This window comes from Bombina bombina, chromosome 3, assembly GCF_027579735.1.
Source record: "Bombina bombina isolate aBomBom1 chromosome 3, aBomBom1.pri, whole genome shotgun sequence".
Classification (NCBI taxonomy): Eukaryota; Metazoa; Chordata; class Amphibia; order Anura; family Bombinatoridae; genus Bombina; species Bombina bombina.
In genome coordinates, this window is record NC_069501.1 from 14438352 (window position 1) to 14464422 (window position 26071).

A 26071-nucleotide genomic window follows, 5' to 3' on the forward strand; every position below is an offset into this window, starting at 1 on the left:
TTACCAAATGTTCAAATCAGCATTAAATAAATTGAATAAAAGGTTTTAAGTCAAACTCTCTATTTTAACGTTTAGGGTATAAAGAGTAAATTTTCCAAATTCATATTACATCCTTATATAGTAAATCCCTATTCATCCCCCCTTAAATTTTCTTATGTGCTTTATCTAACACCATAAATTGGTTTACTTAATTATCCTGAAAATGGATGGGGACTGGTAGATGTGTCATTTTAGGGTTCCTAATATTTGACTTATGTTGGCTAATCCTATCTTTTATTTTTTGTTAAGTTTCTCCTACATATAAAACATTTTAGCACATAAACCAGTTGTGTGGAATCACATGTAAATTACCCCTTTATTTTTTTTTACTGTTTAAGAGTAGTTAATCTCTTCACCCTTAATAACATTATTGCATTGTGCACATCCTAAACCAGATCCCAAGAATTGATACAGAAGTTCATTAACAGAGGCAATTTGAGAAAAGAATTGGAAAAGATAGATATGAATACATCTAGGCCTATGAGCAACACTAGGATGGGTATAACACCTACAGGGACCAAATATTTAAAATCATCAAGAGAAACTTGCATATCCTACATGAAGCATGTACTGATATTAAATAATGTAATCAATGACCCAGAGCATCTTACAGGAAAGGCTTTTCTAATGCAAAATATTACTCAGGGTAGAAGTTAGGATTGGACATAGAGCTACTCTCTTTTTTGGTAACTCCAAGGATGGCACATGCCCTTGTTTGTACAATGCAATAATTTTATTAAGGGTGTTATTATTGCAGCACTTCCTGCAATGATACCAGAGAACTTTAAGTTAAAAAACAACAAAATATTGATGGTTACTTCCCCTCTGACAACTATTCTACTATGCTCTAATTTCACGCTCCCTTACCGTCACTTTCCTGGAGAGGAACCATCACCTAATAATCTTATGCTATGCCAGACTGTGATGACAAATGAATTTTCTGAGAAATACCCATTATATTTCACCTCTTGGTATTCTTACCTGCACCTTTTCCATTTTATCACATTGCCTATTGGTATGGTAAACACAATTTGTGTAGATCATTAACTCCATTTGAGCAACTATGTACTTCTCACCACTTTACCAAGGGAATCATGTCTAAAGTCTATAAAGACCTTCTTAGATGATCCAGGAAGATCACATATACGGCCAGCCCAGTCATCCATAGTGAGAGGTTAAAAAGAGAGCTGGACGCTGTATTATTATTTTTATTAGCAACCATAAAGATTACATACGGCCAGCCCAGTCATACATAGGGGTGGAGCCAAGTGGAGATTCAAGATGGCTGCTTAAAATGGAGCTCCGATGCCAGGAGCAGGACCAACACTCCTCTACACTGCCAACTACCCTCCCTAACCACCACAATAGTAGCGGTGAAGCTCTGTAACACCAACGGACACTTTGAAGGTGTCAGCAACCCTCACAGACAGCCTACAATGGCTGCAAAGACCCGCTCCTCATGAAGCCCGTCTGAGATCACCAGCATCAAATGGCACAGTAAAATTACTCTGGTGAGTCTCCCAACTACTGCACACAATCAATAATCTCCTAAAGAGACACCACATATGGACAAGCTAAACAAGCGTGTCATGTATATATATGCTCAAATTGGAACAAACAAATGAATCGGAGAAGACCGTGCTTGCTTTTTCACCTATAGCCCACAGCACAATATAACAGATCCCATGTGTTGACAGAACACAATGTTAAAAGAGCTCAAGCACCTGTTTCACTGAATCTTTAGCTTTCTATGTCTCATTGAACATTGCAATACTTGTTTTCTGTCATTTATACTGGACATTTTGCTATAAAAGCTGCTTTTTTTGCAAATAAATAAAGCTTGTTGCTGGAGACTACCAATACCATAAAGCTGTGTACTGCCACATATTACCACTAGAGATCGCCAAATCTCCAAGTAAGAGGTTATCCCTGTATTATCACTGCTGGAAAACATCACATTTCCTGTTTATCTGTTAAACAGCAATATATCTATATACCTACTACCAGTTTGAGGGTCACAGACTACAAGCCTGCTGACCAAGTTCACCTTTGCATTCTCTGGGCCTGCCTATCTTTGAGCTACTACACTATGGCGTCCAAAAACCTGGTTAAATCAGACAAACTTCCACGTCAGTCATCCGCACAAAAATCCAGCAATTTCAATTCATCTACATCCTCAGAATCTCCTTTAACTCATACAGACCCAGCCCCTATAATGGAGGCAGAAACAGGAATTTCACCAGCACTGGACACTTCTGCAATGCTAACTAAAGCGGACTTAAGGTCGCTACCTACAAAAGCAGATATGGATGAGATGATTACTAGAGTTGTCACTAGCCTTAAAGAGGAATTTGCCAGTCTTAAACAAGATATCAATGAACTTTGCTTTCGAGTGGAGGCTCTAGAGGATGAAAGAGACCTATTTGCTAAATATATCGACTCCACCGTCCTACTAGTAGAACAACAAGACCAACAGATTACAGAATTAAAAGATAAATCGATGACCTTGAAAACCGAGGCCGAAGAAACAACTTAAGATTCTGTGGGATCCCTGAAATCATCCCTCCAGACTCACTCCAGTTATATGTCATAGACATTACAGATGAAGATTCCTCTGACATAGACAACATTTGCATAGAAAGAATCCACAGAGCCCTTAATGCTAAACCTAAGCCAGACCAACCACCTTGTGATGTCATAGCATACTTTCTAAGCTACACAGACAAATAACTTATCTTATCTGCTGCCTCTAAACACTCAAACTTTCAATTTCAGAATAACCGGATACAAGTCTTCTCAGATCTCTCAACCTACACACTCCAATGCCGAAAAGAACTCTCTCCATTAACCACCATATTGAGGGAAAAGAAAATCCATAATCTATATGGGAAAACGATTGTCCTGCAAATCCACCAAAGAAATACCGACCATCTGTACTTCATTAGGACTGTCTCTACCTGACCCCCAACAAATGTCTACTTCTGCGACCCATAAAGACTCACTCTCACCAACGGACCATAGCTCTCCAACACGACCTGCAGCCGGCGAGGCTCCTAAACAAAGAAGAGCAATGTGGAGCAAAGTTGCAAAAACAAGATATAGAACAAGACAAAATGTGGGACTCTCTCACCCAAATACTGTTGTAACCTGAGTATATGACCTCCTTTTTTTATTATTTATTACTCTCAGAAATGTTTACATTATATATATTTAAATTCTTTACAAACCCGTAAGAAGTTTACTCCTTTGAGTAACTACCTTTAAAATATTCTCCTCCCATTCTACCCTCAATCCCACAACCTATTCCCCTTTCTCCGAGACCCCTTACCTCCCCTAAACTTACACATCCCCATACCTGCCTCACCCATTATGTAGCTGAGGAGTTTTGGTCCTCAACCTGGATACCCTCCCTACCCTTTTTTTATTCTCTCAGTTTCCCTTCTCAATGTTTTTTCTCCCCATTCTCTAAAAAAATGTTATACCCTTCTGCATTTCTAAATGCACTGGCATCTACCATTTTTGCACTTGTTATTGCTCTTACGTTTGTAAGTTTGATATTTTTATATGTTTTCTATTACTGCATGATGTACTAGCGATGGGTACGTGGATATCCACATCTACACGAGCTCCAAAGGTTATGCATGCTGTAACCTATTTCCATGTTTTAAAGGAATAAAACTTTTTCTTGCAATATCCGGTGCTCCGAAATTTGTTTTTTGTTCCTGCATGATGTACTAGCTTTATTGAAACACAAGATTTACAATATTGACAAAACAACTACGAATTTACGGAAATGTTTCATCAATACTATTAGAAAGAAAAAAGACCTGTAACTGTTAGAGGGTCCTTGAAAAGATAGGGGATACAGCACTCTTTATATATATTAAAGCACGTTTTAATTATTACATTAATGCAGTTCTGTACTCCAGAACTGAAACAAATTCGGCATAGACAGGCATAGTAAAAAGATACACATTATATACAAAATATCAAAGACAACCACACAAACGCAGCAGTCATTCAAATTACATGCATAACCTCCTATATATGTTCAAACACTGAAATTCACAACCTAAGTCAAAATTAATAAAGGAACATCCTATATGGCCATAATAGAGACTTGGAGTAAACAGCACTGTTACTTAAAGCAACACTCAAAATTGAATGAAAAAATGTGGTACCATTCAAGGACATAAAAATATATATATATATATATATATATATATATATATATATATATGTCAAAAGGAGATTGCACTCCAAGCTGACTGTTAGTCCAATACCCTGGGTGCAGCAAAACAGGTATACAAAACATGGAAAAAAAGCGCACTCCTAGGGATCCTTGCTCAGGTACTTTTAATAGTGAACGTTTTCGGAAGTGTAACGTCCGTCCTCAGACCAAAAAAGTGTTACACATTACTTAGCCCAACACCCCTTAAATGCAGCAAACAACCAATGTGAACCGGCCAGGCCTGCACGCTCTCCCGAGTAGCTCCGCCCCTAACAGGTGACGTCATCATCCCGGGCAACGTGAGTCCGGTCAGTAATAAACATAAATAAGTGCACCATGGAAAATAACAATACAAACATGAATTGGGCAAGATGTAGGAAAACAACTACAAAAAAATATGTACATGAAAAAAGGCAGTCTAGATTGTTTGTATAGAGTGTCTAATGCACCGCAACAGGTTGTCATAGCAACCATCAACAACAAAGCTTGCGTGGCACATGACACTAACGGCTAGATTTAGAGTTCGGCGGTAGATGGGCTGTTAACGCCACGCGTGTTTTATGTCTAACGCACGGCATTGTTTGACTCCGGTATTTAGAGTTAATATAAGACCATCTAACGATGCTCCTAACGCGTGTATGTCACACGCGTAATCCTGCCCGCGTTAGACAGTCTCCCATAGAGAACAATGGGAAAGGCAAAAAATAGCTTTTTTCACCTAACACTCGATCTCGCGAGAAATACGCACAGCTCGGTCATATGACGCATACCACATCATGCACAACAATAACACGCCGCAAATGTCACAACATCAATCAATCAACAAAGCACACAAGCATTACACATTCACAAGCGGGGGAAGTTTTAATACTATTTATACGGGGAATACGCATATACTTTAAGATGCGGAAAATCGCACAATAACAACAAGGATTAAAAAATATATACATACACTAAAAAAAAAATCGCATTCAATATCATTATATATTATGAAAAACATACATATACAACACTTCACGAAGAACACACCATCGCAAATTCACATTTAAAAAGAATACTATTGGACAATGTTAGAGAAAACGACCACTATGACATCATCGCATTCTACACATTCCACAAATACCAACTCAAAATGAGCATGCGCAAATTAACACACCTAATACACATTGCAATAATATTAATTGCTAATAAAGCACACCTGAACACTAATTACAATGGAAATTGGGACATCATTAAACATTTACACAGGGTATATAAGCACCACACAAGCAGGGCTTCTTTGACTGTGTTGCTGGTGGGTCTTTGGAGAGTTAAGAATAGAGATTTTGCGATTTTTTGAGAGTGAGTTAGTGTTAGTGTGAGAGAGTCAGTTGGTAGTGTTAGCGTGAGAGAGTCAGTTGGTAGTGTTAGCGTGAGATAGTCAGTTGGTAGTGTTAGCGTGAGAGAGTGAGTGAGTTAGTGGGAGGTAGCGGGAGTGGGAGAGAGTCTGTTAGTGGGAGCGTGAGTGAGTTAGTGGGAGTTATTAGTGATAGTTGTTAGTGTGAGCGTCAGTTAGTGGTAGTTAGTGAGCGTTAGTGGGAGTGTTTGTTATTGAGAATTAGAAGTAGTGTTAGTTAGCGAGCGAGTGATTTATCTGTACACTTAACACATTTACACGCAAACACATTCAATACATACATACACTTATCAATAACACTACATACACTCCATACCCCCTACCCCCTCATACTACACTCCATACCCCATTCCTTGTAGTCCCATTCCCTTTCATCCCATTTACTCTTATCCCATACCCCATACCCATCCCATACCCATCCCCTAGTTACATTTAGTTTACATATCCTCCTTTTAGTCTTATTCTTTTCGTTTATTTAAATACTCCTTACCCTCTTTGTTTTTTTTTACATCCCTCACACTTTAAGCACCTTTTTTGTCTTTTTAGTTCTTTATTTTGACCCCCTTTCATTTCATCACACTCACTTTTTTTTGATTATTTGGGGTTTAGTTTAGGGAGGAGATGGAGGCCAGGCAGGGGACAGGTAGAGGGGGGAGTAGAGGGAGGGGGAGAGGAACAGGGCAGGAAGGGGGGCAGGAAGGGGGGCAGGAAGCGGGGGTGGAAGCGGTGGGTGGACCCAGCCACTTGGTTCAAGATGACCAAGTGGCTGGGCCCAGTGGCGGTCAGAGTAGGGCTTCACAGTCCGGGAAACAGAGGGCATCGTCACAGGGGAAGGCCAAGGCGACTAGGGAGGCGAGGTTTACGATGGAGGAGAAGGAGGCCCTCGTAGAGGCCTATATGGCCAGGTATAGGATGCTGCAGCACCAGAAGACTACCCCGACTGACAGGAGGAGGCTCTGGAACGAGATTCGGAATGCAGTCAATGCAGTGGGTTGCCGGAACAGGGATATGGATTCCATCAAACATCGGTACCGGGACTGTAAACTTGAACTTAAAAAAAAGTTAAGCCTGGAGGCCCGACATGCCGCAGGGACCGGTGGCGGCCCTGCCCTTGAAATGGAGTACTGCAGATGGGAGGAAATGTTGCGGCCCAGCATCTCCGAGGTGGAAGTAGTCGGTATCGGAGGAATCGATACCGGGAACCTGCCACTCTCATCTGACGGTAAGCTCATTTAACAATAATTTCACATACGAATGTATTTCAATGGACACTATACGCAAACATTTACTTTCATGATTGAGGTAGCGAATACAATTTGACAAAACATTCAAATGTACTTATATTACATAATTTGATTCATTCTTGAGATATATTTTAATGAAGAAATAGCCATGCACACGGTGAAACAATCACAGGAGGCAGCTATATTCAGCTAACAATCAGAATCTTATAAACATATTTAGATATGCTTTTCAGCAAAGAATATCCAGAGAATGAAGCTAATTAGATAACAAAAGTACATTCGAAAGTTGATACTAAATGTATGCTTATAAATCATGAAAGATAAAACATTGGGTTTCATGTGTTAAGGATCCGATTAATGCTATTACGCTGTTTACACGCATTCTATTACTTAGCGGTTACATCAGTATCTAGGCTATAGGTTAGGTGTGCATTTAAACAGACTGAAAACAAACGCAAAAACATTCACATTGACCAGATATCACAAACACTGTTTAGAAAAAGCGGAAATCGTATTGATTGTTTGTTAGATTTCAAAGTGGATTAATGATTCTGCATTTGTAATTGTATCGTAAGCTAAGTCATTTAAACCTTTATTTGCAAATATGCTAATATATACATTTCTTTTTTTATTTTTTTTTTAATATACAGAGTCTGGGGACGAGGCAGCACAGCCTCCTGCATCTCCCCGGGATGAGAGTGGTGGTGAGGAATTCCCACTTCGGAGGGAAGAGGCCCCCCGTGACGAACAGCGCACGGGAGATGATCAAGAGGCCCCGGAAGCACAGGAGGATGCCGCTGAAGCCGCGGAACCCGAGGTCCCTCAAAGACCCGCACTCCGCCGTGCACGGGCACCCCGCCGTGCACGGGTTCAACAGGCACAACAAGAAGAAATAGCGGAGGTGCGGGTTCTACTGGAGTACATAGACCAGATGCGTACCTCCCGGATAGAAAACATAGAAGGACGACGCAGAATACTTGATGGGCAGAATCAAATAATTCAAGGCCAAAACGAAATAATCAGTATACTGAATACAATACAAGAAGGACAAACAAGAATGTTCAATCTTCATCAGGAAATGTTCACATTTTTCCGGGAGGCGCATGCTGGTCTACCTCCTGTTGCTGGGCCTCTTGTTGCTGGGCCTCTTGCTGCTGGGCCATCTCCTCCTGCCGGCCCATCTCCTCCTCCTCCTCAGCCATCTACTCCTCCTCCTCCTCAGCCATCTTCTCCTCCTCCTCCTCAGCCATCTTCTCCTCCTCCTCCTCAGCCATCTACTCCTCACCTTGGTCGTCCCAGTACTCTTCCTTCCACTCCTCCCACAACAGCTCCAAGGAGGACTCTTCGGAGTCGGCAGTTGCCTCTCCCAGAGCCTCAGCCCCGTGGGAAGAGGGGAAGGAAGAGGAAGTAATTTTTTTTTTCCATCTTAAATTTTGTTTTTTGTGTAATGGATAGGTATGTGATGATGTGGTTTTCATACACTTGTGGACCACACTCTGTATATAATCGACTTCTATGGGACCGGGTCCATGGAGGAAGATTCTTTGCAGAGTGTGGGTTATAAGTGTGTGAAAACCACATCATCACATACCTATCCTTGTTCATGATATTGATTGGTTTCTGTGATGTGATGTCCAAACTGTTTCCCGAATCGCTAACTAAATTACCATAACAATTATCCATGATGGCATATTACTGTTTGAATGCCAATAACACAGCTTAAAGGGACAGTCAGAAAATTATTGATTACAAAGAAAACACTGTATTACGCATTATAAAGTTTGAAACAACAAAACATGGAGAAATACATGTGTGACTTATGTGCTTACCCTTGTATCTATGACTATGAAAAATGACCACTTATTTGTTGTTCTGACATAACAACATTTTAGATATCAATGATCAATACATGGTCAATAATATGCTGTATGAGCACAAGATTTTACATATACAAATGCTATCCAAATGCCCTCTAGTGCTCAAATTGTATAATGATTACAAGCACTCTTCAAGATTTAAGAAATGAGCACACCAACCTCATAGGTTTAGATAGCAAATTTAGATAGCAAATGTTCAATTGTTGAGAAACATTTGATATCCTTGTTATTACAGAATTGACTTTTCGAATAATGTAAAAATATTTTTTTTCGAAACTGTCCCTTTAACAACATTACATATGCTAACACATTTTAAGCTTGTTGCTATATCTACATGTACTTTGTAAAAAAAAATATTTGAAAATCACATTTATATTGACGTGTTAAATAAAGTCTATTTTCTTTAAGAGACATTATTGTGTTAATATTTTATTGTAACTATTTTTATTTTAACAATGAATATGGTTTAAAGTCCTTTTAGGAGTGGGGGGGTGAAATATGCTAACAAAAATATATTTGAAGATTAAACTATGTGGATCTCATACATGATACAAAAAAACAACATTTGCATTCAAGGGACAGTATCCTATATTTTTTACATAACTGTATGTAATAGACACTACTACAAACAACAAGATTACCATATACTGATAGCAATATTAAAAATCTTCAAACACTTGCAAATAAAATAGGGTTAGCTATATTTTAAATATAGATGAACCACCATTACAACCGTAAAACACAATACCCCATCATTAACATATGAAAAGAACCTTTACACAAACTGGACAAAGCTGGAGATGGTACTCACATGAAACTCATTGGCTTTGCGAGGAGTAAGAAAATTACTTACATTTTCTTACAACACAAGACAAAATAAACCTATTGGTTAAACAATGGACTATCTAACTAGAGACAAAATCAAATATTTTTATTTATAATGTGAGTGTCTAATGAACCTTTCATAAAATATACAACGAAATTACATTTAGAAGAAGTCGGCATCATATATTTAGCATATGATAAATGCATATTGATTACTTTATTCAAACACAATAGCGCATATTTATTAATTAGATATGTTCAACATTAAACACAACATTAATTTTTAAGAAAAAGGAACATTGTTGACAAACATATTAAACATGGACTGTAGAGATTTGCACTTGCCTAGAAATATCCTATGCATGAAAACATTTTGCTTTCGTTCGTTGATTCAACCAGACATCCAGCAAAAGAGAATGTGTTGGTCTTTATCAGCTACGGGTCAACAATGTAACATGATGCAAATAATACATATTCGCAAGCTTTTTAAAATTGCATGCAGTCACAAACGTTTTTAACGTGCACAAATATTGCGGGACTACGCAATCCAATCACACGTTTTTTTAACTTTACATGTGCCGTCTTAACATGGCGCTTCCTTGATCACGTAAGAACGCCATCCAATGAAAGGCACATTATTGATCACGTAAGAACGCCCAAAAAAAAAAGGCGCATCCTTGATCGCGTCAAAACGCAATCCAATAAAAGGCATATTCCTGATCACGTAAGAACGTCAGTCAATACAAGGAATCATTGGACAGCCTGGCAGGTGACGTCTTAAGCAACATGGCGCATCCGAGATCGCTGAAAAACCGCAGACAATACAAGGACTCAGTGACATCTTGGCATATCATTAAGAAACGTATTTATATTTTAGGAACTAGTATGTGTGTAGATTGCTATCTAGGAATGTCACCAAATCATGAATCATCTTTTCGGACTTGACTGTCCCTTGAACTATAGCTATGGTGTATATCTTTAACATTTAAAAGATACACATGAGAAATACATATGCCATTGATGTTTTAAGATATCTTTGGATTGTTGTTGAATAACAATAGTTATACATGTATTGATTAAACGTGTCATTTATTCAAGTTTAATTATGGTCAGCCTACCTATAGCCATATATGGGAGGAGATGTATTTTGTTAACATATTAGTTAACTAATATTCATCATCTACATTATTTGTATTACACACAGAGATTGATTTGGTTACACTTTGACAATAATATAGATTAGAAAATGAAATACAGGTGCTGTCAACATTACAATAAGATTGTTTATTAATAAAACTATATGTCCTTGTTCTTGTAAAAAGGACAAAAACGCTTTACAAATGGAAATACATTCATTTACAATAGTGATCAACATCACTTAAAGGGACATTATTTTGTTTTTAAAAAGAGCATACACATAGTCAATACTATTTAAATAAAATGAACACTTTACAGGGATTATATCATTGTATCAATACTCAGATCATTTGGTAAAGGTGCATCAATTCATGCAGAGTTTATAAATACACACATGGATATGAACATTTAAATATACATATATACACAAATACAAAAATATATATACATATATAAAGAAATTACTCTGCTAATCATAATCAGGCAATGATAGAGCTAAGAGAAAATAATATAAACACAAATAATAAGATTACATTGGAGATGTTAATCTTAAAGTCATTTACTATTGTCTTACATATATGATTTCATTATAACAAATAGATTTGTTAGGTCCCTTTAAGGATAAACAACATAAACTAGAGCTTGCAAAAAATAACAGGAAGAATGAGGACAAATATTTGTGAAATAAAATTTATTTTATTAGTATGTAAGAAAACATACACAACGTTTATAAATAATCTTGTAAAAATAAGGAATATATGAGCCATATGACAAGGTAACACAGTGCATCACAGTCCATGAAGAGAGTTGCCAAGGGCCAGCATAGCCCCATTGGAGACACATGACAAGGTAACACAGTGCATCACAGTCCATGAAGAGAGTTGCCAAGGGCCAGCATAGCCCCATTGGAGACACATGACAAGGTAACACAGTGCATCACAGTCCATGAAGAGAGTTGCCAAGGGCCAGCATAGCCCCATTGGAGACACATGACAAGGTAACACAGTGCATCACAGTCCATGAAGAGAGTTGCCAAGGGCCAGCATAGCCCCATTGGAGACACATGACAAGGTAACACAGTGCATCACAGTCCATGAAGAGAGTTGCCAAGGGCCAGCATAGCCCCATTGGAGACACATGACAAGGTAACACAGTGCATCACAGTCCATGAAGAGAGTTGCCAAGGGCCAGCATAGCCTCATTGGAGACACATGACAAGGTAACACAGTGCATCACAGTCCATGAAGAGAGTTGCCAAGGGCCAGCATAGCCCCATTGGAGACACATGACAAGGTAACACAGTGCATCACAGTCCATGAAGAGAGTTGCCAAGGGCCAGCATAGCCCCATTGGAGACACATGACAAGGTAACACAGTGCATCACAGTCCATGAAGAGAGTTGCCAAGGGCCAGCATAGCCTCATTGGAGACACATGACAAGGTAACACAGTGCATCACAGTCCATGAAGAGAGTTGCCAAGGGCCAGCATAGCCCCATTGGAGACACATGACAAGGTAACACAGTGCATCACAGTCCATGAAGAGAGTTGCCAAGGGCCAGCATAGCCTCATTGGAGACACATGACAAGGTAACACAGTGCATCACAGTCCATGAAGAGAGTTGCCAAGGGCCAGCATAGCCTCATTGGAGACACATGACAAGGTAACACAGTGCATCACAGTCCATGAAGAGAGTTGCCAAGGGCCAGCATAGCCCCATTGGAGACACATGACAAGGTAACACAGTGCATCACAGTCCATGAAGAGAGTTGCCAAGGGCCAGCATAGCCTCATTGGAGACACATGACAAGGTAACACAGTGCATCACAGTCCATGAAGAGAGTTGCCAAGGGCCAGCATAGCCTCATTGGAGACACATGACAAGGTAACACAGTGCATCACAGTCCATGAAGAGAGTTGCCAAGGGCCAGCATAGCCTCATTGGAGACACATGACAAGGTAAAAGAGTGCAACAGGCACAACAAAAAACTCATAAAAAGGCCAAATGGCAACAATATAAATACAAATTCAACATGTGGACAGAGGATTATTATCTGCCACCATGGAGCATATCCAGATCCTCCACTTACTGGTCATCCTCTTCATTGTCCTGTGCATGTCCAGCTCCAGATTCAGGCCTTGAACGTAATTGCATAATTTCACGCAGAGTCAAGTCCTGAACCCGGAGCTGGGCCTGCATGGTGTCGTTCATCCCTCTCAGGACAGCTGCGTTCCTCAACACGGCCTGCTCTACTCTTGCTATCCCTTCTAGCATGAGCCATGCTGAGTCACAGCCTAAAATAAAATAAAAATTAATATTAAGGATAATTACACAACAGAATAAAAGATTTTAATACATACATTGTCATCATAAAGACAAATAATTATTTACATCAATTATTTTTCATATATTCTTTACACATGAATTAGGTTATTCAGACAGACAGAAATCATTAAAGGCTCATGTTACTCAAACATGTTGAACCCTTTAATTGGTTTTAGATGATCCACTTATACAGCTTGAGTGTATCAAATCTTGTTAAAGGATTTACATTGTACTTACATTAGCAATTTAAAAATTCAATTTAGACTGTGGTAGGCACACATATCCTTAAACATTTTGGCATTGAGGACAAGCTGTGTAAACATAGCAACCAGAAGAAATTACATTCCCACTGGGTTAGACAAGAGATAATGTATCCACATTTGGACATAAAATTTTGTATCCAAGTAGTGGTGTTTGGTATATGTAGTGATATCCAATTAAAGGGACACTGAACCTAAATATTTAATGGACTGATTCAGATAGAGCATGACATGACAAATCTTTAGAAATTACACATATTCATTATATGTTTTAATTGTCAAGCTATATTTTGAATGCAAGAATGTTGGTTTTTATGGAAGCCAATATTTGTTGATGAACCTTGTTTGTGCATGCTGGTTGATGGATACATTCATCCAACAATAAAGAAATGATGGCCACATTTATTTTATTGTTTAAACTAATTATAGGAATAAGTTGTTTTCAATTAATATATCAAGAGAATGACGAATAATTCATAAGAGTATTCTATTATACATTGGCTTAACATTGCATGCTGGATTTGAATCACAATTTAACCAATTTAACTTCACTGTACCTTTAAGTATCTTATAAAGTGTATTTAGAATGATACTTACAGCTGTGCCTGGGAAGGACAATCTGACACCCAGGACAATGAAGGTTTAAACAGGGGGGAGGGATGGGATTGGCTCGGGGAGGGATGGGAATGGCTTGGGGAGTGGTGAGCTGCTGCTCCAGGGTAGGCCGTACAGCTGGGGAGTGGGGAGTTTGGGTCTGGGCAGCTGTACGGGCCAGAATACGGGGAGAGCGGCGAAGGGGGGTGTATGGGCGTTTTTTGGGAGGGACAGGATATGAAATATGGGAAGGGCTGGCAGTGGTCGGGGCATGGTCATGGGTTTGGTGATGGGAAGGGCTCTGGGTGTGTGCAGAGGTGTGGCCATGGTCAGGGGTGTGTGCACGGGGAGGGGTCTGTGACTGGGCAGGGGCGGAATCCAGATGACCAGAAGTGGTGGATCCATCTGAAAATGTAAAATAAATATATTAACATCTCATACATCCTGACATCAAATCAACGCATTTAAAATTGATTATGTTTTCAATATACCTCGAAGTGTGTTTGAATCTGTAAACTATTCTGAAATGAGGATATGGTATCTATATAGGCACTCAGATGAATCTCAATGACTGTCTGTACAATGTGAAACTTATTATTGTGTTTTGGCATGGAATATGCATGTGACATAATGATGGCATGAATTATATATTCTTAAAAAAATATATACAAGCAGATTTTCATGCTGCCTGATATAGAAAGGGGGCAGTAGTGTATTTGAACAGACAAATAATATTCCTTTTTAAAGGGAAAAAGCTGTAGACTTTGAATGTCTTCAATAAAATGATTTCAAAAAAAGAAACATGTTGGAAACATGATAGATATATTTCACATACCATCAGACTCCAAGGCAGCCTCTTCCTCCTCCATCCCACATGTGACATCAATCTCTGTAAAACATAACATGTTGTGTACACCTTAAGATCAGATATTATAACATATGTTACTGTTGCTCAAATACGCACATCAATGTTGCATTAAAGATATACACACACAAAGTTATGATTTACATCATTTTGATGGAGCATACAAATGACAATAGATTTGTTATTGTCAATAAATCAGAATATTAATGTATTGTTTGTCTTAATGTTAAATTCATAAAAGCATAGTACATAGAACATTTAAGATTTCTCATGTGTGTATCACTTGATGACTGTTGTTAAAAAAAAAAAATTTAAAAAAACATATGTTAGACATCTTATGAATAACAAATGTGTAGAATAATAAAGTAGAAATTATTAATCGCTCAATATAAAAAATAAATATATAATCAGAAGATAAATTCTATGATTTTTTATAATGTTATGCTTCATCGGAATCATGATCATAATATTGATTAGCAATACACCTTCAATTACATATAAATGAGTCAATGGACTTACCAGGAGACCGCAAAGGCGGCTCTATGTCACTGCTGGATTCCTGTGGGCTCCCCACACCAACTCTCTCTATGAATGATATAGATATATATTATTAAACACATTTTGGATATCACTAAATCACATCTGTCTAGAATTTTAACATTAATCAACTTTAAAATGTGAAGAATAGAGCAGTCATTACACCAGAAAATGCTTGATTGAATCAAGGGGATTCTGTAAACATATCTGTATTCAACATATGTTTAATGTCAGACTACATTAGACATCAAATTCATCTCAGATGCTGCTATTGCATATCTAAATATACCCAATGATCAATGTTCTTAACCCTTTAAGGACACAGCTTTCACTTAGCTCAATTGTTTTATGACGGAATAATTCCGTCATATGTCCTTAAGAAGTTACAAGAATACACACAAACCACATATTGAGGAGCATCTGTTGACAAATCTAAACAAACATGTGTCACATCGAGCCATTTTTTCAATGTACAGTAATCTTGTTTAGGACACAACACATATTTATCACAATACATAACAAACTTTATTATTACAAATATGTAATCATGGTGCTGTTAGAGTATGCAGATATATATAAAGTAACTCCAACAGATAATTAGATTTATATATCAATAGTTTTTAATAAAAATAATGTAATGATGAATGAATCTATTTTGTCTTAAAGGGACACTGACATGATTAATTTAAATAATTGATTTCTATGTTCAAACTGTAAAAAATGATTTAACATTGACTCCTATTATAATTCGAATGTTGTTCGATATTAATCTTAAAGGCAGATAAGGAATATTGGATTCAATAAATATTGTTTGTTGAAGGTATCCACCAATCATCAATATAAACCCAGGTTGGTCAACAAATATTTAGATGCACATAAACGTACTTTATTTATTTTAAAATACATTTAGCAATAGAATATGTCACATATGATGATAGTATTATATTTTATGTTTATTAATATTGCATACTGTATGTGAAAGACAATATTAATAATTGTAGTTCAGTATCCCTTTAATCTAAAATTAAATAGATTCCACAATGTTGTTGTTTGTTAATGAATTATCTACTCCATATGTTGATGTAATGAATGGTATTGAGCATGCAATTAAAATCAAATATGTTATTTAAGTATATCCGAATAATTATATAATTTTCATCTATTAAATAGACATTACATATAAATATAGAACAATGTGTATTTAGTATGTAATGTTCATTCCATGTTTCTAAGACAAATGTCAATTAAAATGAGACATACCATACTGTGACAAGCCCTGGCTTGAGGATCCAGCAGCCACATCCATATCTGTAATATATTAAATGAGGATTGCATATCATTAATACTAATCATGCCATGTTTAAAATATTTACATTAATAACAAATCAATAGAAAAATATTAATCCTTTGGTAGTCCCATGAGTTAATAGTTTCCGCAATTAAATGAATGATAAATATATCCTGGACTCTTATTTTCAATCAGTTGTGTTGTTTACTGTATCTTTAAGAATATATGCTTGTTATTACATAATCATCAATTGATGGCCATATGTTATAATTTATTAGTATTATTCGTTTTTTATTAGATATAATATTTAAAATAAGAATACTGTATTCTTCACTAATCTAAGATTTTCCATTTAATTTTTAACAACATGTATAAAGCAATGCCACTTTCCGCAAACCCATGTTAACGTGGATGAGAAATGCCATTTTCGCGATCATTGCGCAATGATTCCAAGCGGAATTACGCATCCGTCATTTGACCAACATGTATAAAGCAATGCCACTTTCCGCAAACCCATGTTAACGTGGATGCGAAATTAGATTTCCGCTCTGTGACGCATATTCTGTAGAGCGCAATAAACATCATTCCAATTTCATGTATCACTAATGTAAAATCAGATATCTAAACATCATATGTAGTGTATGTTGTGAGATCTGTATAGGTTTAGTATCTGACTAAATACACATTTTGGATTTTTAACATTATAAATATTATATGAAGTTGGATAATTACCTGGTTCAGATTCTCTATCGGGTCCTCCCAGGCCACCGGACGGAGAAGCATCTGCCCTGTCCCCCGCGTCAGGACTTTCAGATCCCGCAGCTGGGAGGGAAGAAGAGGAGGCCGAGGATGGCGAGGATCTAAATCTTTTGGGGACCCGGAGATTGAGGAGCTCGCATAAAGTCACCTCATAAGGGAGTAGGTACAGTTTCCGCGGGGCCTTTCTTTGGCCCCCTCTTTTACGGGCTTGTACCCAGTCCCTTATGAGGTTGACTTTTTTCGATAAACGCAACCTCATATCTCCGAATCTCCTCATGATCTGATCCTGGGTCCTCTGGACGTCACACACCAATCTAACCGCATTGGTGATAGACTCCCAGAGGGCCTTCTTAACAGGCGCATCTGTCGAGCTCCTCTTGTTCCCAAACAGCTGGGGATAAAAGTCCTTGACGGCGTGGACCAGTGCAGCGCTCTCCTCCTTGGTGAACCTGGGAACTGACATGCCTGCTCGGTTGGCTACTAAATATATTATAATAATATTAATATATAAGACTGCCTGCATGCATTAGAGAACTGACAAAGATGGCAACGTGTAATGGACTTTTATATGGTGAAGTAAACATGAGATGCACCATGGGACAATTTATCTGTACATCTGATTGGATAAAAGTTTGAAATATTGTTATAATGTCTGTGAGACCATCCTGACTCAAGTTGTGTTTGTGTGATGAACTCTGATTGGCCGTTCCTTAATGTTTCATATCTTAGTAACTTCCTTACACATACCGCTTGGTGGTGCTGTAACTTCATTTTTCATGTAGACTTATTTGTAACTCATGGGCCTGTCATGCGGATATGTGTGACGCAGATTTAATATCCGTGATCCGTGAAATATTAATGATTAAATACTCTTTAAAATCTCATCCTGTCACATTATTAATGTTGTAGACATTTCTCGGTTTAATAACGGTCTGTTTCTTTAATACAAATACACATTTAATATTGTATGTCTTTATTGTTCTTTAAATAAATTGATTGTGAAGTATTGACATTGCTCTATTAAATGTATTTATAATGCACATTGATTGTGTGCTATTGCGTGACATTACACTAATGTTTAAATATGCTAATCTGGTGTTTGAAGATGCGTTTCCAACGCAATATTTATTAATGTTAAAATTCCGGGAAGAATGTCAGTAACTTTGATAATCTGTTTATAAATGTTAAACTACAGCTTTGTTATTCGCAAATAAACCTCGAGCTTGTATTTCTCTGAAGTGCTCATATATGTTATTGTGCAATGGCGTCTTTAGTTTTAAAGAGACATTACAAACAATTGTATCAAATGATCTGTAGAGATAGAAGATTGTTTAGACTTTAAAATGTAAATCATTTTCTCTTAGTATTTATATATCCTCAACATAAGAAATTTAAATGCACATGGTTGAGCCAATCACATAAGGCATCTCTGTGCATCCACCAATCTTCATCTACTGAGCCTATCTCGATATGCTTTTCAAGCAAAGTATGTCAAGATAGGAAGAGAAGTAAATACACTATTTCAAGCTCTTAAAGGGACACTGTCCAAACAAATTTACCATTGGTGATTGAGCATTAAATTTTAATCAACTTTATTATTTAATACGATTATCAAATGTTAAGTTATCTTGTTATGTTTCTTTGAAAATCAATAATGATATTTTATATTACGGACAATTGTTTAATAAAAACCTGGGTTGTCCTTGACGATTGTTGCATCAATTATTCCAAACAATCAAGTTCTGTCCAGAGTACTGAAGCAAATAAATTAGCTATTTACTGCCTTATTTCTAAAGTAATGATAGCAACATCACAATGAGCATTCATAATATGAGACAAGTTTTAAAGTTGATTAAAATAGAATACTCATTCAGAATGTATAAATCATTGTTTTTTTAAATGGCTACCTTTAAGTATATTTTGAGTTCATGTCCCTTTAAATAAACATTTCACAATAATGCTTAATATATCATAAACCTAGGCACCTTCCTTTTGCTAAATGAGTCTAACATATGAGTAAAGCAAATTTAGATTAACTTCTAGATTGTTTTACACACTGACTGAAATATATTTATTAAATGAGGTATTTTTTAGCCTTCAGCGTAGAGGGACATTAAGCTATATGTTATGTATGCATTTTGTATCATAATCTTATATTTGACCAACTTAATATGTTTTGTTATTCAATCATTATATTGTAATTATATATATTCGTGGATTAAATACATCTCTACATAGGCTATTTTGATGCTGATTGTTGTTTGCATATAGATGCCTTATATCATTCACTAAGATATGTGCATTTATTTTTATTTTAACAAGTATATTTAAAGACTGAATGTAATTCTATAGTACATTCTAAATATGTTTAAATTCTTGTATGATATTTGTAACAATGTATACAAAATATACATTTTGAATGACCCCTTTAAGGACCCAAACATATTGTATTTTTATTTAACATTGACAAAATAAACTAAAGGGGAAATTACATTCTATATAGATATTTGATGTCTAACCCAAGAGGTAAGATTGTAATAAATACATAATATTACTAAGTATAGTTAAATGACTCCACTAGAAAATTACATAGATTAACCTGGCATCCAATAACTAATTATTAAAAATTATAAAGTTAAATGACCTACCATTTATAAATGTAATAATTGTAAAATATTTTCTAATAATGTTTTGAGATACCTAAGGAAGATACATGATCTTATACAATTCTTTTTACATTCAACAACACTGTCACTTTCATGTAATTGAACCACTTCACCTTATTAAATGTTAAAACAATCATAATATTAATACATATCCTAAATATTTTTAATATATACTTTTTCAATATAAAAGCATTGAAGAATATGACTCCCCAATTAATGTTAAAATATATCTTTTAATATTCTCTGAAGAATTTTATTTTCTACTATTAATGCATTATTTTCTCTTATGCATGTGCTTGTCAAATAGCCAACTACCAGTCATGGGAGTCCAAGTTTTATTTATTTACAGATTATATTGATATATATTAGAATCTGCTAAAAAAAAAATATATATTTAATAGAAAATAAATAAATATTCCATGAAGTCATCAGATGCCAATCTGAAATGACAAATAATAAAAATGGAACAAAGTTAATACACACGTTGTAAAATATTCATAAAATACATTTAAAATCATATGGTGTCTATGCTCTAACTTTGATCAACATTTTTTAAAGATAATCATTACATTCATTTTAAATTAATGAAATACATACACCATTATATTGTTGATTAAAAATAATATTTAAATTTCAAAAATTAAATTTATACATAATAATGTATATCACATGTAAACAATATATGTATGCTGAACATAAATGTAATATTTCATGTCCATTCAAATACCTCTATATCAACTATAATATGTATTCCTTTTTCTGATTGTGATCCCTAAATATCTAATTAAGAACTAAATATGACTAATGTATGTAAGCTACTAATATTCTACAGTCTTCACTAGCATGCATTGGTACACCAACCTGGACAATGCATGGTCTTTGAAAGTCAATTCAGGGGTAAACAGTTGATCTTCAATAGGTGTCTTATTCATCAGTTCATTAAATAGAGGACTGGGAAATACCATCTAAAAAAGTAAAATCATCTAAGTGTCTGATTGTGATCCCTAAATATCTAATTAAGAACTAAATATGACTAATGTATGTAAGCTACTAATATTCTACAGTCTTCACTAGCATGCATTGGTACACCAACCTGGACAATGCATGGTCTTTGAATGTCAATTCAGGGGTAAACAGTTGATCTTCAATAGGTGTCTTATTCATCAGTTCATTAAATAGAGGACTGGGAAATACCATCTACAAAATAGAAAATCATCTAAGTGTCTCCAATAGGATGTCTCCACAGCCTTATTCTATCAAATAGTTTGCACTTACCATGTGAACATGTCTTTGTATGGTTTTCAAGGTCAGCAGAATTTAAATATGCCAGACATGATCCCATTGGTATACTTCAATTTCAATCTTGGCTTTTTCCCCACTGTCAGTCTTGGAAATCTTCACTGTCAGGCTTCAAATTGTTCCCTTTCAGTCTTTATATTAAGTCATCTCCCTAATGTAAGAAATTATATATAAAGATTTCATACAAGTGTGTGAATCAGTTCTGTACCCCTCTCCCACCCCCCATTTCATAATAAATATCTATCACTAGCTTACTAAGCCTGTGTATGAACCTGTGTTATTTTCTATCAAGTGTGAAGATGAGTCATATTGAGCAGAACAAACCTCTGTGTGACATTGAACCATAGTCATTCTAGAGTATCCCTTTCTGATTATGTACATAAGTAATGTGTAAACAAAGTTATATTTTTAAAAATTTATGCCATATTATGTATTTGTGTACAAATCATGCCAGCAACAGTCCATACATTTCTACTTACCATCTGATGTCCTCTATAAAAACCAGGTGGCAAAGACTCGCTATAGGACCCAATGCCCAGAGCATCACCTATATTATGAGAAATAAATATTATTATAACATTTTATCAATACTAACATGTTTGCACAATTCTCTACTTGTCATTTCCCTAGAGTTCACATCTATTGAAAATACTCCAGTGTAACTTCTATTATTTACCGTCTAAAGTGGCGGTTGATGACGTCTGCTCTGACATCAAGTCCCTCGTCCTGGAATTCCCCCTCTAGAACAGGATCATCCTCCTCATCTCTGAGGAGGTCTCTGTCCACCGGGACGGCCTGCAGCATCCCAGCCCGCTGTGCAATATTATGCAGGACGCTACAGGCTACAACGATCTTAGCCACCTTCTTTGGGTTGTACTGGAGTGCTCCTCCAGAACGGTCCAGGCACCTGAATCTCATCTTCAGGAGCCCGAACATCCTTTCAACCACCGCCCTGGTTCTCTTATGAGCCCTATTGTAGCGCTCCTCAGACACATCAGTTGGGCTACGCAAGGGGGTAATGAGCCAAGGCCGGCTCATGTACCCAGAATCACCTATAAATTTAGAACAGAACATAATTCAAACAGAATACTTAAACTAGTATATTGTTGTATAAATATATTTTTTAAAAACCATAATCCATATTAAAAGTTGTCAGAAACATAAAAAAAAAAATAAAAAATTATATCTAAATCTGTATCTAGCCATTTCATCGAAGACATGCTACATATGCGTATTTCTCCTAAACCAAACCTTGTGTAAAATGCTAACTACATGTTTACATTGCATTCTCTATATGAACACTTAAGGTAAGACATGCTACATATCTGCATTTCAATAAAACTAGACATTAGCAGAAAAATAAAATGACAGGGTTAAATTGCATGAGATAATATATTGCCATTTCATCTAAGACATGCTACATATGCGTATTTCTCCTAAACCAAACCTTGTGTAAAATGCTAACTACATGTTTACATTGCATTCTCTATATGAACACTTAAGGTAAGACATGCTACATATCTGCTTTTCAATAAAAATAGACATTAGCAGAAAAAGACAATGACAGGGTTAAATTGCATGAGATAATATCTTGCCATTTCATCTAAGACATGCTACATATGCGTATTTCTCCTAAACCAAACCTTGTGTAAAATGCTAACTACATGTTTACATTGCATTCTCTATATGAACACTTAAGGTAAGACATGCTACATATCTGCATTTCAATAAAAATAGACATTAGCAGAAAAAGACAATGACAGGGTTAAATTGCATGAGATAATATCTTGCCATTTCATCTAAGACATGCTACATATGCGTATTTCTCCTAAACCAAACCTTGTGTAAAATGCTAACTACATGTTTACATTGCATTCTCTATATGAACACTTAAGGTAAGACATGCTACATATCTGCATTTCAATAAAAATAGACATTAGCAGAAAAAGACAATGACAGGGTTAAATTGCATGAGATAATATCTTGCCATTTCATCTAAGACATGCTACATATGCGTATTTCTCCTAAACCAAACCTTGTGTAAAATGCTAACTACATGTTTACATTGCATTCTCTATCTGAACACTTAAGGTAAGACATGCTACATATCTGCATTTCAATAAAAATAGACATTAGCGTCGGTAAATAACAAATGGTTAAATTTAATCCTATAGCTGAACATGACGCTAACAGTTAAAAAATACAGGGGCAATTGTCAAAATAATTAACCATGTTGTGCACAAATACTCACCAACGAGATAACCAGGGGGCATTTGTCTTTCCTCAAACTGTCTCCACAGGGACGACAGAGAGAGGATGCGGGCATCATGACAAGCACCTCCAAAATTCGCATACACATGCATAATCCTCATCCGTGCGTCACAAACATACTGCACGTTGAGGCTATGAAAATGTTTGCGATTTCTGAAGGGCAAGTCATCAATTGGAGCACGCAGCGCAATGTGGGTACAATCAATGGCTCCCAAGACATTGGGCAATTGAGCAATATCAAAGAATTCCCGCTTCAGGCGCCTCCAATCACCATCATTCTGTGGGAATCCTATGTATTGCTTACTGATACGTACCATGGCGTTCAGAAAGTTATCAAACACCCCAGAGAATGTACCTTGAGCCAGGCCATGCATGTACAGTTCTCCGGATTGAAAACTCCCGGAGGCCAGGACGTATAGACAGCTTAGCATCTTACTCATGGGGGGAACAGCAGTCCTTATTTGTATACGTGGCTCCAAATGAGGTTTAAGAAGCTCGTAAAGGCCAATGAGCTGTTCGCGATCGAGCCGATACTTATCAAAAACCTCAAAGTCACTCATGTTTTCCAAGGTGGGTCTCACCCTGTAGACACGAGGACCTCGAACCAGACGACCCCTTCGTCTCGGTCTGAGCCGCCGAGGCTGCCTGATTCGACCAACAGCTAGTTCGCCAATAGCACCACCAGCAGCGTCTACCATGTCATCGTCATCCATCTTTCAAAACAGCGTAACAAGGTAAGCACTTGATCTGATGTGGATCACAAGTGATGCATTGGCCATGTTGTTTGGGGGATTTATAGTACAATTAGTCCAATGGTAGTGAGTTTGTAATGATTGCTGATTGTATTCACCTGTTTGTATGTGAGCGGCGCGAATGCTTTCACAGTGGGCGTTTATTTGTTGTTTGCTGAAATGTTATTTTCAAACAATGATTCTCAATGTGAAAGTGTCAAATATCACACATACAGTGCATGTTTGTAATGTTTGTTCATATGCGTAATCAATATTTCCTAAACGCGATGTTATAGTAACAAGCACACGTCCAGGCTAACATGAATGAAAGTGCATAGTTGTGTATAATGTGCATCAAATGTGATCGATCAATGTTGCTGCAATATTGTTTGTAAATGATAAAGGAACATCTGCCATCTGTAGGATTGTATATATAAGTTATTGCCGAGCTGTCAATATTGTATGCGTCCCTTTAAAATCGCAATAATAATTCAGAACTTCCCGTCTGCCATCTGTAGTATTATATATATAAGTGATTGCCGAGCTGTCAATATTGTACGCGTCCCTTTAAAATCGCAATAATAATTCCGAACTTCCCGTCTGCCATCTGTAGTATTGTATATATAAGTGATTGCCGAGCTGTAAAATATTGTACGCGTCCCTTTCAAATCGCAATAATAATTCCGAAATTCCCGTCTGCCATCTGTAGTATTGTATATATAAGTGATTGCCGAGCTGTAAAATATTGTACGCGTCCCTTTCAAATCGCAATAATAATTCCGAAATTCCCGTCTGCCATCTGTAGTATTGTATATATAAGTGATTGCCGAGCTGTCAATATTGTATGCGTCCCTTTCAAATGGCACTAATACTGAATAACTTCCGGCTGTCATCTGTAGTATTGTATATATAAGTGATTGCCGAGATGTGAATATTGTACGCGTCCCTTTCAAATCGCACTAATACTGAATAACTTCCGGCTGTCATCTGTAGTATTGTATATATAAGTGATTGCCGAGATGTGAATATTGTACGCGTCCCTTTAAAATCGCAATAATAATTCCGAACTTCCCGTCTGTCATCTGTAGTATTATATATATAAGTGATTTTCGATCTGACGATATTGTATGCGTCCCATAAAAATTGCACGAATACTGAATAACTTCCGGCTGCCATCTGTAGTATTATATATATATAATTGATGTGCGATCTGACAATATTTCTGAATTGTCCCATTGAAATCTCCATAATAATGCTGTTCAAAAGTGTGTTTTACGTATATGTTGTATTGTAGTATTGAGTGTTAAAGTTCCTAAAGGGGCGGTACAGTGGTGAATCTGTGATGTGTATGGTTGAATCTTGTAATGACGTCATGATATTATTAACCTGCCTATGTAGTTGTGAAATCCTCATTGTGTTGTTGTATTGTGCTACATTGTTATTGTGTGCTGAATAAAATCTAAATGTGTGCTTTGTGGTTGCGTGATGGGTGATGCGTGTTATGTACATGTACGTATATATTGTGATTGTGTCCCACATATGCTGACTTCTATATAGCGGTCTGGCATTGTTGTTCCTTCCCATAAAGTGACATCTGTAATCTGGTGTAATGATGTTATTGTTGTAGGTAATTCCTAATGGTTTCTGGTGATGGAATCATGATGTTAAAAGTACAGTAAAATCCATATGTTGTGTTTTGTGATTCCTCGAGAGAATGTAATGTGTT